Here is a 16,566-nt window from a genome sequence, read left to right on the forward strand (position 1 = left end):
CATTTCAGTGACAGGGTCTGCCACACGACTGTGACTGAAATGACGGGTTGGTTTGGACCCCCACCTAAAAAGAAGCAATTAATCTCTCCTTGCACAAACTGGCTCTACAGAGGCAAGATGTCCACCTCATCATCATCCTCCGATATATCACCGTGTACATCCCCCTCCTCACAGATTATCAATTCGTCCCCACTGGAATCCACCATCTCAGCTCCCTGTGTACTTTGTGGAGGCAATTGCTGCTGGTCAATGTCTCCACGGAGGAATTGATTATAATTCATTTTAATGAACATCATCTTCTCCACATTGTCTGGATGTAACCTCATACGCCGATTGCTGACAAGGTGAGCGGCGGCACTAAACACTCTTTCGGAGTACACACTTGTGGGAGGGCAACTTAGGTAGAATAAAGCCAGTTTGTGCAAGGGCCTCCAAATTGCCTCTTTTTCCTGCCAGTATAAGTACGGACTGTGTGACGTGCCTACTTGGATGCGGTCACTCATATAATCCTCCACCATTCTTTCAATGGTGAGAGAATCATATGCAGTGACAGTAGACGACATGTCCGTAATCGTTGTCAGGTCCTTCAGTCCGGACCAGATGTCAGCATCAGCAGTCGCTCCAGACTGCCCTGCATCACCGCCAGCGGGTGGGCTCGGAATTCTGAGCCTTTTCCTCGCACCCCCAGTTGCGGGAGAATGTGAAGGAGGAGATGTTGACAGGTCGCGTTCCGCTTGACTTGACAATTTTCTCACCAGCAGGTCTTTGAACCCCAGCAGACTTGTGTCTGCCGGAAAGAGAGATCCAAGGTAGGCTTTAAATCTAGGATCGAGCATGGTGGCCAAAATGTAGTGCTCTGATTTCAACAGATTGACCACCCGTGAATCCTTGTTAAGCGAATTAAGGGCTCCATCCACAAGTCCCACATGCCTAGCGGAATCGCTCTGTGTTAGCTCCTCCTTCAATGTCTCCAGCTTCTTCTGCAAAAGCCTGATGAGGGGAATGACCTGACTCAGGCTGGCAGTGTCTGAACTGACTTCACTTGTGGCAAGTTCAAAGGGCATCAGAACCTTGCACAATGTTGAAATCATTCTCCACTGCGCTTGAGACAGGTGCATTCCACCTCCTATATCGTGCTGAATTGTATAGGCTTGAATGGCCTTTTGCTGCTCCTCCAACCTCTGAAGCATATAGAGGGTTGAATTCCACCTCGTTACCACTTCTTGCTTCAGATGATGGCAGGGCAGGTTCAGTTGTTTTTGGTGGTGCTCCAGTCTTCTGTACGTGGTGCCTGTACGCCGAAAGTGTCCCGCAATTCTTCTGGCCACCGACAGCATCTCTTGCACGCCCCTGTCGTTTTTAAAAAAATTCTGCACCACCAAATTCAAGGTATGTGCAAAACATGGGACGTGCTGGAATTTGCCCATATTTAATGCACACACAATATTGCTGGCGTTGTCCGATGCCACAAATCCACAGGAGAGTCCAATTGGGGTAAGCCATTCCGCGATGATCTTCCTCAGTTGCCGTAAGAGGTTTTCAGCTGTGTGAGTATTCTGGAAAGCGGTGATACAAAGCGTAGCCTGCCTAGGAAAGAGTTGGCGTTTGCGAGATGCTGCTACTGGTGCCGCCGCTGCTGTTCTTGCGGCGGGAGTCCATACATCTACCCAGTGGGCTGTCACAGTCATATAGTCATGACCCTGCCCTGCTCCACTTGTCCACATGTCCGTGGTTAAGTGGACATTGGGTACAACTGCATTTTTTAGGACACTGGTGAGTCTTTTTCTGACGTCCGTGTACATTCTCGGTATCGCCTGCCTAGAGAAGTGGAACCTAGATGGTATTTGGTAACGGGGGCACACTGCCTCAATAAATTGTCTAGTTCCCTGTGAACTAACGGCGGATACCGGACGCACGTCTAACACCAACATAGTTGTCAAGGCCTCAGTTATCCGCTTTGCAGCAGGATGACTGCTGTGATATTTCATCTTCCTCGCAAAGGACTGTTGGACAGTCAATTGCTTACTGGAAGTAGTACAAGTGGGCTTACGACTTCCCCTCTGGGATGACGATCGACTCCCAGCAGCAACAACAGCAGCGCCAGCAGCAGTAGGCATTACACTCAAGGATGAATCGGAGGAATCCCAGGCAGGAGAGGACTCGTCAGAATTGCCAGTGACATGGCCTGCAGGACTATTGGCATTCCTGGGTAAGGAGGAAATTGACACTGAGGGAGTTGGTGGGGTGGTTTTCGTGAGCTTGGTTACAAGAGGAAGGGATTAACTGGTCAGTGGACTGCTTCCGCTGTCACCCAAAGTTTTTGAACTTGTCACTGACTTATTATGAATGCGCTGCAGGTGACGTATAAGGGAGGATGTTCCGAGGTGGTTAATGTCCTTACCCCTACTTATTACAGCTTGACAAAGGCAACACATGGCTTGACACCTGTTGTCCGCATTTCTGTTGAAATACTTCCACACCGAAGAGCTGATTTTTTTGGTATTTTCACCAGGCATGTCAATGGCCATATTCCTCCCACGGACAACAGGTGTCTCCCCGGGTGCCTGACTTAAACAAACCACCTCACCATCAGAATCCTCCTGGTCAATTTCCTCCCCAGCGCCAGCAACACCCATATCCTCCTCATCCTGGTGTACTTCAACACTGACATCTTCAATCTGACTATCAGGAACTGGACTGCGGGTGCTCCTTCCAGCACTTGCAGGGGGCGTGCAAATGGTGGAAGGCGCATGCTCTTCACGTCCAGTGTTGGGAAGGTCAGGCATCGCAACCGACACAATTGGACTCTCCTTGTGGATTTGGGATTTCGAAGAACGCACAGTTCTTTGCGGTGCTTTTGCCAGCTTGAGTCTTTTCATTTTTCTAGCGAGAGGCTGAGTGCTTCCATCCTCATGTGAAGCTGAACCACTAGCCATGAACATAGGCCAGGGCCTCAGCCGTTCCTTGCCACTCCGTGTGTTAAATGGCATATTGGCAAGTTTACGCTTCTCCTCCGACAATTTTATTTTAGGTTTTGGAGTCCTTTTTTTACTGATATTTGGTGTTTTGGATTTTACATGCTCTGTACTATGACATTGGGCATCGGCCTTGGCAGACGACGTTGCTGGCATTTCATCGTCTCGGCCATGACTAGTGGCAGCAGCTTCAGCACGAGGTGGAAGTGGATCTTGATCTTTCCCTAATTTTGGAACCTCAACATTTTTGTTCTCCATATTTTAATAGGCACAACTAAAAGGCACCTCAGGTAAACAATGGAGATGGATGGATACTAGTATACTTATGGATGGACTGCCGAGTGCCGACACAGAGGTAGCTACAGCCGTGGACTACCGTACTGTGTCTGCTGCTAATATAGACTGGATGATAATGAGATGAAATCAATATATATGTATATATAATATCACTAGTACTGCAGCCGGACAGGTATATATTATATATTTATTATGTAATGACTGATGACGGACCTGCTGGACACTGTCAGCTCAGCAGCACCGCAGACTGCTACAGTAAGCTACTATAGTAGTATGTATAAAGAAGAAAAAAAAAAAAAACAACCACGGGTAGGTGGTATACAATTATGGATGGACTGCTGAGTGCCGACACAGAGGTAGCTACAGCCGTGGACTAACGTACTGTGTCTGCTGATAATATAGACTGGATGATAATGAGATGAAATCAATATATATGTATATATAATATCACTAGTACTGCAGCCGGACAGGTATATATTATATATTTATTATGTAATGACTGATGACGGACCTGCTGGACACTGTCAGCTCAGCAGCACCGCAGACTGCTACAGTAAGCTACTATAGTAGTATGTATAAAGAAGAAAGAAAAAAAAAACAACCACGGGTAGGTGGTATACAATTATGGATGGACTGCCGAGTGCCGACACAGAGGTAGCTACAGCCGTGGACTAACGTACTGTGTCTGCTGATAATATAGACTGGATGATAATGAGATGAAATCAATATATATGTATATATAATATCACTAGTACTGCAGCCGGACAGGTATATATTATATATTTATTATGTAATGACTGATGACGGACCTGCTGGACACTGTCAGCTCAGCAGCACCGCAGACTGCTACAGTAAGCTACTATAGTAGTATGTATAAAGAAGAAAGAAAAAAACAACAACCACGGGTAGGTGGTATACAATTATGGATGGACTGCCGAGTGCCGACACAGAGGTAGCTACAGCCGTGGACTAACGTACTGTGTCTGCTGATAATATAGACTGGATGATAATGAGATGAAATCAATATATATGTATATATAATATCACTAGTACTGCAGCCGGACAGGTATATATTATATATTTATTATGTAATGACTGATGACGGACCTGCTGGACACTGTCAGCTCAGCAGCACCGCAGACTGCTACAGTAAGCTACTATAGTAGTATGTATAAAGAAGAAAGAAAAAAAAAACAACCACGGGTAGGTGGTATACAATTATGGATGGACTGCCGAGTGCCGACACAGAGGTAGCTACAGCCGTGGACTAACGTACTGTGTCTGCTGATAATATAGACTGGATGATAATGAGATGAAATCAATATATATGTATATATAATATCACTAGTACTGCAGCCGGACAGGTATATATTATATATTTATTATGTAATGACTGATGACGGACCTGCTGGACACTGTCAGCTCAGCAGCACCGCAGACTGCTACAGTAAGCTACTATAGTAGTATGTATAAAGAAGAAAGAAAGAAAAAAAAACACGGGTAGGTGCTAGGTGGTATACAATATTATATATATATTATATACAATTATATATATATATATATATAATATATATTAAACTCATAAACTGGTGGTGATTATTAAACTGGTGGTCAGGTCACTGGTCACACTATCAGCAACTTGCAAGTAGTACTCCTGAGTCCTAAGCAGACAATCACAATATATATTATACTGGTGGTCAGTGTGGTCACAAACAATGGCAGTGTGGCTGGCACTCTGGCAGCAAAAGTGTGCACTGTACGTTATATGTACTCCTGAGTCCTGAGTCCTGCTCTCAGACTCTAACTGCTCCCCACTGTCAGTGTCTCCCCCACAAGTCAGATAATACAGTCACACTATCTCTCTCTATCACTTCAGCAAGTACTAGTAGTAGTAGTACTCCTCCTAATGCTCCCCAAATTACTACTGTGTCTCTCTCTGTCTCACTCTCTTCTCGAATCTCTATAAACGGAGAGGACGCCAGCCACGTCCTCTCCCTATGAATCTCAATGCACGTGTGAAAAATGGCGGCGACGCGCGGCTCCTTATATAGAATCCGAGTCTCGCGATAGAATCCGAGCCTCGCGAGAATCCGACAGCGTGATGATGATGTTCGGGCGCGCTCGGGTTAACCGAGCAAGGCGGGAAGATCCGAGTCGCTCGGACCCGTGTAAAAAAAACTGAAGTTCGGGCGGGTTCGGATTCCGAGGAACCGAACCCGCTCATCTCTAGTGTACACACGGTGAGATAAATCTGTAAGATTTTGACTATATAGTCAAAATCTTGTGAAAAGTTAGTGCATATCTCATGGTGCTAGGCAGCTTGCGATACAGAGTGGATCCCGATGCATGCTCCCGTGGGGTCGGTATCGTAAGGCTAGAATGTGCAGGCAAGTCAATCTTGACTATCTAGTGTACAATCTAGTGCAAAGTATAGTCAAAATTGGCACTTAGTCAAAATCGTACATAGACAAAATCTCAAGCACAGATAGCCAAAATCTGTACAATCTGTGCTATCTGGGCCCTGGGGGAGTTCAAGGGAAATCACATAGTCAAAATCGAACATAGCAGGGATCTCACCGTGTGTACACACCCTTACAAGTACAAAAATTTCCAATAAATATTTATTTCTTTATTTACTTATTACCAGTTATTTACATAGCACAAACATAGCTTTACAGAAATATCTATAAGATCTGGAATTGCCCCTGGAAATTAGAGACAGTTAATAATGATATAGAACATTCATTGTTGGGAGTCCCTGTTGCTGTTGATGACTGTAGAGCTTTTCTTCCCTGCGGTGACTCCGGTATACCTGTCCTTGAAGGTGCCTGTTGTCAGTCCTTCAGTAAGATGCATTTTGCGGCAAACTTTATATGGAAAAGCACTTTTATAGGAGCAGTTCTTTTTTCCTAGATACTGAATTTATTTGGAAATACTACTGAGTCACATGAAATGAAGAAAGTTCTAATATCCTCTTACATTTTAGACACAGACTTAAATGTGACTTAAGCAAGCAGTGCCAATTATAATAGTGAAATAAAATTACAAGTGCCAGCATGCACTTGCTCTCACGTACCTGCTGGCACTTGTAGTGCCACAAGTATACACTATAGTAATAAGTCATGCCACGTAAGAAATAAATGCTTTTTGCCCACTCTGTAAATCAAATAGTATTGCCCCTGTAGCAAATAATGCCTTTAATATTAGCCACCTAATCAATAAATTATTTTTGCCCCATAAGTAAATCGTTGTTGTCTCCCTAATAAATACTTGCCTTATTTAATTGTTCTGTTTAGGCAAATCATATACTGTATACTGCGGGCTTAACAAAGTGGGAGTGGCAATAGTCACGAGTGAGTATAGTCCCTGTTGGTCGGCATGGCGACCAGCAGGATTTTCAGATGCCAGAATCCCAGTGTCAGTTTTGTGACTGGTGGTCTCCTGAATGCAGGTCACATAACCGCATCCCCTGTAAGTCATGTCTATTCATGAAGCAGTGAAAAGTGTGGAGAAGTGAGCCAGTGGAGAAGTTGGCCATGGCAACCAATCAATAATGAAGTAACATTTACAATTTGCATATTATAAAATTATACAGAGTAGCTGATTGGTTGCCATGGGTAACTTCTCCACTGGCTCACTTCTCCACACTTTTCACTGTTTCATGAATAGACCCCAATATTCTGTTTCCCTCATCTCTAATAATCAGCTACAGTCTTTAATTGATAGTGTTATCTTTTCTCAGAAATTTAGGTGGCACACAGTCACTGTAATTTTTTTAAGCAGGACATTACCAATACCCACTTATGAGCTTTTGCATTTCATTGGCAGGATGTAATGGTTTTGCCTTGTAAGTGATTGCCCCTTTAAAAAACGTCCGAGTTCGGCCGCCATGCGACACGGCCACTGGACTTGGGCAGCATTACATCCCGCCGCATATGTCACTCTGGACACAGCATGAACCTCATTTTCCTTTTTGCTAGTTACAGGAGCATGCTGCATGCCTGAGCAGAAATCTCTTCTACAACGCTGAACGCAGAGGAAAAGCAGGTCAGATAGGAGCACAGCCAAAATTTTCATGCAAGATTAAATTTGCCATCTGTTGCTTTAACTATTGTCCATAACTGTCTGTCATCTTGTATGCCATGAGAGTCGTTACCTATTTGCCATCCATACAACTGTTTGAGTAGTGTCTTCTATGTTTGCTATCCATACATATTTTTGAGAAAGAGGCACTGTAAATATTTTTCATTCATATTCATTTATGCAAAGTGAGTCATTGTACATCTCACATACAAATATGTGAGAACTCTGTAGTGTATTATGGAGAAATCAATAACCTGAGACGTTTATAAAATGAAAATGTCAAGAATCACATTTATTTAGAAATCAGGTATGGTCCTGGAGGGTATTAAAGTAGCATTGATTCACAATGCAAGCTACTGGAAACTCGTCTACCTTTGGGGCTTACACTGGGATTCTGGTCTTTAAATCTGAAAAACATAAACAGTTATCTTGTTGAAGATGAGCCGTACACAATACAATTTAGCTGATGAAACATTTATTTTTATGGGGCTCCCTTTATTGTATGTGTTAATGTTAAAATATAACTTGTATTATAATATTTTTTTTCACGTAAAAATGTACAGTATGTAAATGCTCAGATTACTATGTGAAATGGGATCAGTATGAGTTTTGAGCGCGGGTAGCTCTGGAATCTACCCTGTCTCTACACAGGAGGAGAGATTTTAGTTTTAAGAAAGTCTGACACAGTGGTCCTATTAGTCTCAGTAGGTTGAGCAGGACTTTTTCATGTGTTTAAAGTACCTCCTAGGATTTCTGGTATTACTGGAATAATTATTGATAGAAGACTTTGAAGTTGTTCCAATAGATGACAGAGAGTCCTCATTGGTTCCGGTTTCACAGCAGGAGACAGAGTCCTGGAACCTTTGAAGGAGGAAGTCGGCCTCTCAGGAGAATTAGCTTTAAAGGGAGTGCCATAGGGCTGACTTGAACAAGATCCAAACATAAGAACGGATAATGCAGGAGAAGCTGGAATAACTGGAACCGGAGCAGGAGTGACTAGAACAGGAACTGGGGGAGAAACGGAACCTGGAAGGGATTGCTGCAAAGTATCCAAGAGGGTAGACATTCCCTGTAGAAACTGGATCACTTGCTGTTACGCAGCCTCTTGACCATCAAGTTGCAATGCAGGACCTTGGTGGGCCCCTGACCCCACACTCTGACTGCCGTCCGAGTCCATGGGCCTTGAACAAACGGTCAGGTCTGCGTCTGTTCCCGAAGGGGTCACTTGTGGGTCAGTGGTGGTGTGATGGAGGAAAGGAGGAGGCTGAAGTAAGTTTCTGCACATTATGTCATTATATAACTGACAGACCGCAACTCCCAGCAGCCCCAGCAACTGCTCAAGAGCTCAGGAGCAGGTCACATGCCACTCAGGTGGTTAGGCCAGTGACAGTTGGGAGAAAGAGGTTGGTGAGAGCTGAGCTGTCGTAATCTAGAGAGGAGAGCTATGCCGTCAGGAGTGTGCCGAAGCGGCATGGGGGTGACGGAGAAGATGGAGGCGGACCTTCCTCCCACAAGTGTAGTCAGTGAGACAGCTCTTCCCCCATGCAAGGCAAGTCTGGGGGTGCAGATGTAATAAGAGTGACCGCAGCAGAAGCTTCCATAGCAGCAGTGAGAGGAGCTTTATCTGGAGCCCTAGCAATTGGCAATTCCTCAAAGTGGACCAGGCCTCCCCATTTAAGGCAAGAGATGGGCAGCAGTAACAAAGGGACAGCTCACGGGAGAAGATTGTATCCCACACTGACGGCTACATAAAGCTTGGAGCCCTCACACAGACACCTGGAGAGGTATAACTGCAATTACCTTAGCACCACATAGTAGGAGCCATCACAGCTCAACAGGCACTAGCTATACAGTAAGGCAATACAGCACATGTAGCATTCTGCATGCCATGCTACCCAGCTATAGCACTACATATAGTACCCCCCTCAGAGGTAGCTATATTTGCCTAGAACTGAGATGTAGCAGCCCAGTATTCAATCTTGTCGTATTCTGTGCTCTGTAAAGTAACACTGATGGCTTCCTTTCAGTCAGGATTACGAGCAGGCATTGCCGTCAGATATCCTGCTACAATATGACACTTAACAGCCAATGCAGCTCCGAGAAGCCCTTCTTTACACTCATGCTGCTGCATACTTTATTGATATTACAGAAAGTAAGTGGAGGAAAGCTGCACTTCAGGTAAAGAGAGACATGAATACCGTAAAAGGATATTCTGCATTATTTATTTCCCATGAGGGATTTAGACAGTATTCCCCACAGATTAACAGATGCCTGAGTACTGTAAACCCTCGCATCCTCAGAGAATTATAAAGAAAAGGCAGCAACAGACTAGTTGGAATTAATGTACTAATTTGCAACCTTGCTAGGAAACTTCACTTGAGAGAGGAGTAGCAGCAACCTAGAGGAAGTGTCTCTTTTGTGCTGGTCACGAGCAGCAACTATTGAAATTTGCTCAGTAACATTTGCCTAATTCCATTAATCCCTATTGAAGATGGAACACCTTATGTGCACCATCTATAAAATACGCAGCTGAACTTTGTGGTTTGAACTAATTGGGGATATGTATGGTACCGAGTAGTGTAAGAGTGACTAAAGGTATTGCACTATTGTTTGCATGCGTAGTAGTAATGGTTAGCAGCTTGTTTTAGACAAGTTCTATTAATAATTAGTATTTGTATTTATATATTACTATTGTCGAATTCCGTTATTCTCTGCAAATTGAAGTATTTACAGTGGAAAATAATATTTGTGTCATTGCTGGTACACTTGTCTCGAGGTATTACAGTTGAACCATTTGGATCCAGTTACTTGCAGAAAAGATGACTCCAGGGACTACCAGTTTCAGTACAATAAAATAAATATATTGTTTTCTTTTGTGAAATTGATTGCCATTGCTTAAGATTGTAAACTGAATTACCCACTTACCTGCATCCAAACCTGTGCATTACATGTGGTGGCGGAGCAGTGACTAGGATAGAGAGGGGGTGGAGCAGGGGGCAGACTGAGATGATCAGGGTCCCTTTACTGGTAGAGTGTGAGGTGCACAGCGAATCACCACAATTAAGAAAGGCACAGACAAAAGAGAGAGCACAAGTGAGTCCAGAGCAAAGATACATAGAATAATAGAAAGAAGCAGCTGAGGGAGGAGAGAGATACGTGAAGTGTGATCCAAAAAAAGTGGCAAGTGAAAAGAGAAGAGAGCAGCAACAGAGATACAGATGAAGCAGAAAGGAGCAGCACAAGAATGTTTAACAGATGTGCTATAGAGAAGCACAGGTTACCTGGAGACAAGCTGCCACCAATAGTGGCTGGTGCCACCTAGAAAGCCAAGCTGGGAGTTCTGTGTAATTGTTTGCTGTGTTTACCTTCCGGAGAAGCTACATCCTGGTTTAGGTTGTCCGATCTGTTGAGAAGAACCCATTATATTACACACAAGCTCTATGTTTTATGTAGAGACACTGCTTCTACGTCACATATCCACGCTGCAATGTTGGTATTTGACCCTCTGTTGTGTATGCACTTTTTTTTACGACGACATTGCCTAATCAGTATAGGGAATAGTCAGATATGTGAGTAACACATTTGTTGAGAAGTAAGTGTGATAGCCAGTGTTGATGAGAATGAGATTTGGGGTATATTTAAACCTTTGAGAGACATTCTTTACATTGACATGCTTAATTGAAGTGACTTGTGCTAACCTTATTTTAGGGTTCTTTTAGGGTTACTAGAAATAAATTTTAAATTGCTTTTCCATAAATTTTGTCTCCCATTGTCTGTGTTTGGTTGGGGAATCTATTGTCTCTCTGCTGGTGTGTTGCCTTAATTGGCAGATACCACTGAAGGAACAAGTGAGAAAAATTGATCCACCACAGAAATAACAACTGGCACCCTCCCCATACATTCTGTATCCTCTTCTCTAAAGAGTATCACATATTTAATCTTATATTTGAGAAGAAGAGAAAGAGAAGAAGACGAATTCCCTAGTTTAAGTAACATACCTTGGAATTAGGGTGAGAGGTCTCAAACCTTCTAAACAGTGGAGGAGTAGACAAATGGAGAAGCTGCCCATAGCAGTCTATCAGTCTCTACCCATCATTTTATAGAATGTACTTGATAAATGCTAACTAAATGCTGATTAGTAAATAACTTGCTCCGATTCTACGGATCTAGATTCCCAGCACAGTGTGAGAGGCCTACGCTCTAGAATACTTCAGAAATAGATTTAAGACTTTTACCGGTTTACCCAGCATTTTACTTATGTCCCTTTTTAAACTTGTTATTTTTTGTGCTGTAAAGGCAAATGTAAAGCACTTTGAGTCCTATTGGGAGAAAAGTGATATTTTAATAATAATAATAATAATAATAATAATAATAATAATAATGATATACTGTAGACAACTTCTCTGTTTAGAAGGTTTAATACAGTTCCCCATTAATCTGTAGTATTGCTATGTATGATACAATATTCAGTACAGACTAATAAAATAACAATTCCTGGACTTCCGGTAGGCGGACCTACGACTGGCCGCATTTTAATAAGAGCTCTCTGTCCCCTTGCGTCCTTATTACTTAATAAGGGGATTTATACCACACTCCGGACCCTCAAAATATCATAGGGTCTGGCGGAGATAGAGGTGGGCAAGAGGGTACCATCACCCCGGCTCCCCACCGCCTCCAACCCCGGATTTCGAATGCCAGCTGTGGCGTCTACTGCCCGCGGCCGCCATCTTGAGAGTAGCCGGGCGCCCTGCTCCCCTTCTTCCCCGCCCTACCTGCCGCCCGGGACGAGCAAAGCGGGTGACTGCAGACGGCTCCCCGCGTCCCTGTGCTCCGGCTCGTAGCGGCGGACGCTGCTGGGCAACGGAACGGAGCTTAGCCTCCAGAGAGAGGACGCCGCTGGAGACGCTGCGGGAGGTCGCCGTGTAGGCCCCCCCTCCCCCGCACTACAGGTACAGCTTCTGTCCATGCCGGACCCCTCAGCTGAGCAACATAAAGCACACAACATAATATTAACCAACAGTGCGCTCTTCAACGTCGCTGCCTGCGCCCTGCATGATCCCCTGCTGCCTGGGACCCTGCCTGGTGCCTCTCACAGACCACAGGCGCCAGAAGAGCCATAAGAGCAGCCCCCCTACTCTGCTCCCCTCGGGAGAAGAGGGATTACTTGCACTCCCTACAACCCTGCCTACCTCCCATTTGTGCCGACACATTTATCTGCGGAGAGAGAGGAGAGATCATTGACCCTCGCATAACTTCTGGAGTTGCTGCACGCAGAATATATATTATCCCATAAGAGCTTGACATGCCGCTTTGTCATCAGCTGTGCCCACACACTTGTAACTCAACAGTCACAATACTCCCTGCAGGGCAGGATAACTGATTTCATCTACTTTCACATCGTGACACGACGCACCCTCTCTTTATTATCATGGATAGATATGTGGCGAAATCTCAGCGAGGGGGTCACGGATCCACACCGGCGAAAACTAAGGAGACTAGGGCCTCGGCCTCCACGCACGCATGTTCTCCACCTCCTTCACCCAACGACAATGTCTTAGACAGTGTGCCGGACCCCTCTAGATACACGGCGGACGCAGTGCTCAGGGCGCAGGAAATCTCTGACATCCTCTCACCGTTGTTGGATAAGAAACTCGCTGGTCTGAAAGACGCCATTGACTCCACCATGGTGCAGCTAAAAGAACACAGCTCCCGGCTGGACGAGGCCGAACAACGTGTCTCAAACCTGGAAGATGATCTGACGGCAGCACGTTCTGTCGTCGATAGTCAAACATCCACTATCTCTGCAATACAAGAAAAGCTCGAAGATTTAGAAAATCGTAATCGTCGAAATAACCTCCGGCTGATCGGCCTGCCAGAATCCGTTAAACCTCGGGAGTTGATGTCCTTGGTTTCTACCTGGCTGCCGACGGAACCTGGTTGTTTGACGGAAGGCGAATCCATGTTGATTGAGCGAGCTCTACGCTTTGGTCCTGACTTCCAGGCGGATCGCCGCAGTCCCCGGCCAGTAATATTTAAATTTCTTAACTACGCGGACAAGGTCAAGATGATGGAAGCTTACCGCAAAGCTCAAGGCCTCGCCTATCACAGCGATAAGTTGCTTCTGTTCCAAGACTTTTCGTATAATGTAGCTATAAGAAGGCGGGAATTCTCCCCAGCTTGCAAAATCCTATTTGAAGAGGGAATCCGCTTCGCCCTGCTTTATCCAGCAAAGCTTCATGCTCAATATAATGGGAAAACGTATTTGTTCGACACCTCTTCAGCAGCCAAGACATTTGCGGAATCGTTACGGGGTCCGTCCTCGCCGGCCTCCAGAGACAAAGACCTATGACATGTTTTCCCATGGACTCAGAATATTACTCATCCTTCTTACTACTTTCATGTTTGGTAATGTATGGCTGATTACAAACTGCCTTATTGTTATGATTATTGCTGCACAGTATACTTGTGGAACTGACTGTTCCTGGACATCCCAACCCCCCCTCCTCCCCCGTCTACCTCTCTTCTTAATCCTGATCCCCTTTCTTCCCCCTCCCTTTTATGATTATTTAGATAGAGTTATGTTTATGGTTTATAAAGTGTCCTTTGGGCCACTGTTTTGGGTTAAAAAAACAACATTAGAAAATGGACACACCATTATATATTACATACAACAGTATTTCCTACTGATCACATGGTATAGATTTCTCAGTATTTACAATAGTTGGACCTCCCTACTCGCTGGGATGGGGAGAGCCACATGGTTTATTGTATTAATGTCTTGCACGTCAGACAGGACAGGCATCGGTTGATCTTTGTTTGAAATGGCGGTTTCTTCGGAGACTAAGACAAGCCTCAAGCTCCTTACTTGGAACGTTGAAGGCTTAAACACTCCGATTAAGCGTAGGAAGATATTGCAGCACCTTAAGCGTCTACGGCCAGATGTTGCGATGCTACAAGAGACGCACTGGAAATCAGGAGACCCTAATGTCCTGAGGGACAATTGGTTTTAAGACTACAAATCTGCCTCGTTTACTTAAAAAAAAAAGGGGTGTGATAATTATATTTCACAAATCTCTCAGATATACTATATTAGATACCCGTGCTGATGATGAAGGCCGGTTTTTGTTTATAAAATTACAACTGGAAGGGGAACTTTATACCCTTGTGATTTTATATGCACCTAATTCAGAACATAACGCTTTCTTCACGGATATATATGTCCGACTTCAGGAATGGGCGGAGGGCAGGCTAATAATTGGAGGAGATTTTAATTCTACACTTCACCCGGCTTTAGATAGATCAGACACATCTAGTGGCCGCCCACATTCCACACCAGCCGCATTACAATTTCTATCGTCCTCACTTAATTTGGTAGACCCTTGGCGACATCAGCATCCTGTCGGCCGAGAATATACGTTCTTCTCACACCCCCATGCTACTTCCAGGCGAATTGACTACTGGATGCTCTCTGATACACTGCTCTCCAGGGTAGGCGACTCCAAAGTGGAAAACATTGCCATCTCTGACCATGCACCCACATGGTTCACATTAGACCTGCAGTCTCCCAAAACTACCTCTTTTAACTGGCGATTCCCCTCTTACTTATACACATCTCCTGAATTTAAGACTTACTTAGAGACTAATTTTATACATTATGCTAAAGACAATGCACAGCACGAAGGAGATATAAATCTCTTCTGGTCCGCCTCCAAGCCGGTGATGAGGGGTTACGTAATTGCATATGTTGCAAATAAGCGTAAGAACCTTAATCAGCGATATCGGGACCTGGGTCTGGCACTCACTAATTCATATGCACAACTGCTATCTTCCCCAACGGATGATAACTGTAGAACTTATATAGAAACAAAACACCTCTATGATACTCTCTTCACGGAAAGGGCACAATACGCCCTGGATTTTAAAAAACATAGATATTATAAGTGGGGCAACAAAGCAGGCAAGCTTCTAGCGAACATGGTTCGTAGTCAGCGCCCCACCCCAACTATTCTATCCCTGCATGCAGGCCCTCAATTGTCCTCTGACCCAACGGTCATTGCTGACTCCTTCTTGACCTATTATAAGGAACTTTACACTGCCCCACCGGATGAACCTATTGGTGGCATGGCCTTCCTCCGCTCTGCCGGATCCCCTACACTGACTGAAGATGACAGAACTTCCCTCATGGCACCGGTCACTGACCTAGAATTATAGACGCCGGTTAAGCAATTAGCTAACGGCAAATCTCCTGGCCCAGACGGTTTGAGTGCAGAGTACTATAAATTATTGTTACCCCATGTTACACCTCATCTCCTATCACTAATTAATTCCATTTTATCGGGAAATGTTGCTCCTCCTACTTTTAATCAGGCCCGCGTGATAGTACTACCAAAACCGGGGAAAGACCACCCCCAAGTTCAGTCATATCGCCCAATTTCCCTCCTAAATCAGGACTTTAAGATTCTAACTGCTCTTATGGCGCATAGGCTGCAACTTATACTACCCACGACATTACACCCGTCTCAGACCGGCTTCGTGAAGGGAAGAACTTCAGTACATAATATTAGACAATTGTTGGCGGCATTGACCACGTCGACCCAGTCACCGGGGAGAATGTCCCTGCTGGTGAGTTGCGATGCTGATAAGGCTTTTGACCGTGTGTCGTGGTCACATCTGCTAAGAGTCCTTCACTGTCAGGGATTTGAGGCTGATTTTGTTAAATTTTTCCGCACCATCTATGCTTCTCCAGCCGCGTTCCTCACAGTGAATGGACTGAACACTGGTAACTTTATGTTGCATAGAGGCACGAGACAGGGATGTCCATTATCCCCACTTTTATTTGACCTTGCACTGGATCCGCTCATTAGACACTGTCACCTAAATACCGCCTGGCGCGGGATTAAAATTGGTAATCAGGACCTTAAAGTCACGGCCTATGCCGATGACTTACTGCTATACTTCTCGAATCCCAAAGATGCATTTCCTAGCTTATTGTCTCTGCTGACGGTTTTTGAATCGATTTCTGGTTTCAAGATCAATAAATCTAAAACTGAAGCTCTAGCCCTCCATCCCGGTGCAACTCACGACTGGGATGACCAATTCCCTTTTCAATGGGCAAAACAGACGATCACATACCTAGGCCTTAAAATACCTATTTACCCAGCTGACTTATATAGATACAACTTCCCACGAGTCATTGCACGTATCCTAGACG

At 44.7% G+C, this 16,566-nt stretch overlaps 1 long non-coding RNA gene across 3 annotated transcripts in view; it reads right to left on the minus strand.

Annotated features, from left to right (window-relative positions):
- Nucleotides 1-7,617: 7,617 nt before the first annotated feature.
- The window catches only part of LOC135051279 (uncharacterized), a 63,002-nt gene continuing 54,053 nt past the window's right edge, over nt 7,618-16,566 (minus strand). For all 3 annotated transcript variants that reach the window (XR_010242157.1, XR_010242156.1, XR_010242158.1), the window contains 2 exons: nt 10,637-10,758; nt 7,618-7,762 (listed from right to left, as the gene is read on the minus strand). This is a non-coding gene — a long non-coding RNA (uncharacterized LOC135051279). The remainder of the gene's footprint in view (nt 7,763-10,636; nt 10,759-16,566) is intronic.

Source organism: Pseudophryne corroboree, chromosome 2 (genome assembly GCF_028390025.1).
Source record: "Pseudophryne corroboree isolate aPseCor3 chromosome 2, aPseCor3.hap2, whole genome shotgun sequence".
NCBI classification, from domain to species: domain Eukaryota; kingdom Metazoa; phylum Chordata; class Amphibia; order Anura; family Myobatrachidae; genus Pseudophryne; species Pseudophryne corroboree.